We start from the raw sequence: 4521 nt of genomic DNA on the forward strand, positions 1-4521 counted from the left end.
AGCGGCCAGCAGCTGCGGCGAGCAGCCATCCAGAAGTCGGTGACTGATCTGCCTCGCCCGGGAAGAGCGCAATGATGGTGCCAACTTGGGCCAGTGAAGCAATGTCCTCTACAACTAGACTGAAGAACAAAAAGACAGCAACTTGTCTGTTCCCATCCCCCAATTCCCCAATTAAAAAATCTTTAAAAACAAAAAAAACAACAAAAATAAACAAGAAATACAAATAGGGAACATAATCAACAATGTTGTAGATTATGTAATGTGCCAAATGGCCACTGGACTTATCAAGGGGATCACCTCATTGACAGTGTAGATAATGACCAATGCACTGTACAACTGAAGCTAAAGTAGAATAATATTGGTTTGGTTTGGTTTATTCATTTATTTTGTTTTTTAGATTCCATAGATAAGTGAAATCATATGGCATTTGTCTTTCTCGGTCTGAATTACTCCACTCAGCACAATACCTTCTAGGTCCAGCCATATTGTTACAGATGGCAAGATTTCGTTCTTGTTTATGGTTGAGTGATATCCCATTGTACATATATATGTACCACCTCTTCTTTATCCTTTCATCCATTAATAGACATCCAGGCTGCCTTTATTTCCTGGCCATTGTAAATAACGTTGCAATGAAAATATGGGTGCATATGCCCCTTTGAAGCAGTGTTTTGGGTTTCTTTGGATAAATAGCCAGAAATGGTCCTGCTTTGTCTCTTGTTATAGCCTGTTTTTGTTGTAGTGCCCAGCTGGTTGGCATCTCCTTCCTGAGTGGATACCTCTTTGGGCTGGGAATGACACTAGTTTTTTTCCCCCCTCCCATTCTGCAGCTCCCATGAAATCCAGCACTTTTTTTGTGACATGCCACCAGTGTTAAGTCTGGCCCGTTGGGATACAGGCCTGAGTGAACTGGGAATCCGCATCCTCAGCTTGCTGTTCCTCCCAGTCTCCTTCTTCTTCATCACTATCTCCTCTGCCTACATCTTAGCAGTAATACTGAAGATCTCTTCCATTGAGGGGCAGAAGAAGGCCTTTTCCACCTGAACCTGGCACCTCACAGTGGTTGTGTTCACTATGTCTATGTCTCCTTCACGTATTTGTGGCCCTCAGCCAGTTATTTACTCTCTTGAACATGCTCAGTGTATTGCTGATCACCTATATTGTGGTGACCCCTCTCCTCAACCCCACTGTATATAGTCTAAGGAATCAGGCTGTAAAGACAGCTCTGAGAAATGCTTTCCAAGGGAGATTGCTGGGTAAATGATGTAGGCTACCCCAATGGGATCATCTCCTCCACATAGGCTGGACTTAAACCAGGTACCCAGGACAATGCGCCAGGTATTCAGGGCCTCACGCCAAAGCTGTTATATCCTCAAGATTTTGGAAGAGTTCCACCTGCCTCCTCCTACACTTCCCTCAGGGCTGTAAGGGGACACAGAGGCAGGGCTTCTAGCTCTATTCATTGTACTTAACTCACACTGAGCTCAGAATCTGAATTTTTACTTTCAGCCTCATAGATGCCACCCCTACTTACTGAAACCCAATTCATTAAGAAATTTCTAACTGATCTGAACAAGATGAGCGGAGTTTAGAGTGTTCAAGTTCAAAGCAGAGTTGGCTGGAACTTTACAAGGAATCTTGAGAGATTTCTAAAATCATTACATAATTACATAAAAAGAACAAACCCTCCTTTCAGGTACACGCACATGCACACACAGAGAAGCAGAGGTTCCTTTGATGTGAACATGACCACCTATGCCCAACTCATGATATTTTAAAGAGCCAATTAAGACCAGAGACTTGAGAGTCAGACTTCCTGCATTTAAAGCCTAGTTTTACCACTTTTTAGATGTGTGACCTAGAACAAGTTTCTTAACATTTTTGTGCCTCCATTTTCTCACTTGCAAAATGGAATTATAACAGTATCTATTTTATAAGGCTTTTTGGTGAAGATTAATATAAAGCCTTTAGATCAGTCTGCCATACATGAAGCACTCAGTACAACCATCTGTTATTATTTGGAGTTTCTAGACAGTATCACTTTAGGCTGTCTTATTTGTTGCCTAGTTGATGTTGACAAAAGCCAGCAGTGTTCAGCATCTTATATCTCATAATGTAATCAGAAAAAAAATAGTAAAGTGTTGTTATCTGGCACAGTGTCTGGCTGGAGAAGGTAGGAATATGGATCTTATACATCCAGAGACTTGAGAGACTTAAGTACTGGGAAATGGGCCAAGCTATAGGAAACAAGAATCAGGTGGCTTCCAAGTAAATGTTTGGTAGCAGACAGGTCCATAAAAAGTAAAGGGAGTATTCTGTTAGGAATGGAGGAGTTGGAGACCTAACCAAGCATTAGAAATGGTGAAAGAAAATAAGAGCTAGGGTCATATGGCTGGGGCCCAGAGGCAGGCTCCAATCTATAAGCTGTATAGAAGAGAATTAGTAAGAATAAGTCAGGGATTCCAATTTAAAGTAAGTGAACAGAAGGTCAAGAAAAGGTGAGTGTCAATTAGGGGACAATTAACCCTGAAATGAAGAGGGAAATTTTTTCCAAGTGTTACAATATTATAAGTTGAATATTTATATTCCCCAGCTAAATTATGTATGCTGAGTCCCATATTACCATTTTTTGCTTGAGTGCATAGGTGGCCAGAATCTTATTTTAGAAGGAGATGTACGAGTATGTAACTCTGACAATGCTATCTTCTTATGGCATTTTGTTGATTCTTCAGATAAATATTATCTTTTCTAGCCTCTGTCCTACCCAATCTCTTTTATAAGATGGTGTTAATGGTCCCTTGCCTTAAAGAGCATTTCTTTACCCATCATATGTCTAGTAATCTGATTTAGATCTTGCAGATGTTTAGCAGATGTTGAGGGAAGAATAGAACCATATTTGCCTTTGCCTTTGGTTATTACAAGCCACATTTTTTATATTCTCCATACTTGGCAAATATGATATTAAATGGCTGATTTTTGATGGCTTATTGGACTTTGCTTTTTTTCAACTGTAACCATTTTTGGTATTTCATAATCAGATAGTTTAGATGTTTATGAACATTTTTATTTTAAAAAAATTTTTCTTTAAAGATTTTTATTGGGGAATTGGGGGATGGGAACAGCGCTGGGGAATTGGGGAAGGGGAACAGACAAGTTGCTGTCCTTTTGCTCTTNATGGGATGTGGAGTACAGCATAGGAAATAGAGTCAATGGAATTGTATCAGCTATATATGATGTCAGAAGGGTAGTAGATTGGGGGAGGGGGTTATCACTTAGTGAGAGGTGTAAATGTCTAACTACACCTGAAACTAATAAAAAAAAGTCTTTCTTGCAAAAGATGAATAAAATAGATAAACATTTCACCAGGCTGATAAATGAAGGGACAGTATGCAAATTACTAATATCAGGATGAAAGAAAGGGCATTACTATTATTCATGCAGATTTCCTAAAGATGATAAAGGAATGATATAAACAATTTTATGCCGACAAGTAGGACATTTCAAGTTAAATAAATTCCTTGAAAGAAAGCGAGAAGAGGTTGCTATCCTTATGTCAGACAAAATAGACTTTAAGTCAAAACAGAAACAGAGGCCTTTTATATAAATAAAAAAAGAGACAAGTATGTTCACATAATAATAAAGGAAAAAAATCATCAAAAAAATATAACATTGTAAATATGTACCCAAAATTGGAGCACCTAAATATATTAAGAATTTTTTTGAGTTTGATTAATTTTATTTTTTAATAATTTTCATTAAAATTTAGATAACACACAATATTATATCAGTTTCAGGTATGTACTATAGTTATTCAACATTTATATATCTAAATAAGTGATCAGCATAATAAGTCCAGCAACCATTTGACACCATATCATGCTATCACAATCTTATTGACCGTGTTTTTTATGCTGTACATTATATCCCCAGAACTTATTTATTTATATATGAAAATTTATTAGTTTCAGGTGTACAAAACAATGTAATGGCTAGACATTGACAGCCCTCCCCCAATTTACTACCTCTCTGATATCATATATAGCAGTTACAATTCCATTGACCCTATTCCCTATGCTGTACTCCACATCCCGTGACTGAATATATATATATATATATATATATGTATATATTCAATATTATTCAGCTTCAGCTTTCGGTGTACAGTGAATATTGTGGCTACCAATTTGTGCTTTCTAATCCGCTCACCTTCTCTCTCATTCCCACCCCTCTTTGATCAGTTTTTCTCTATATCTCTGAGACTATTTCTGTTTAGTTTGCTCATTTATTCTGTCCTTTAGATTCCACATAGCTGTCAGTTGTTAGATGGGAGAAAGGAAGGGTTGGGGGAGAAGGTGAAGGGATTAGAAAGATCAAATTAGTAGATGAAATATAATCATGGGGATATGAAATACAAATGGGGGGCCGGCCGAGTGGCACGTTGGTCAAGAGCTGGCTTGGGACGCCAGAGGGCCCCAGTTCGGATCCCACATATGAGGGCCGGTGACACTGCCCTCCACAGCT

Source organism: Hipposideros armiger, unplaced genomic scaffold, assembly GCF_001890085.2.
Source record: "Hipposideros armiger isolate ML-2016 unplaced genomic scaffold, ASM189008v1 scaffold_1569, whole genome shotgun sequence".
NCBI lineage: Eukaryota > Metazoa > Chordata > Mammalia > Chiroptera > Hipposideridae > Hipposideros > Hipposideros armiger.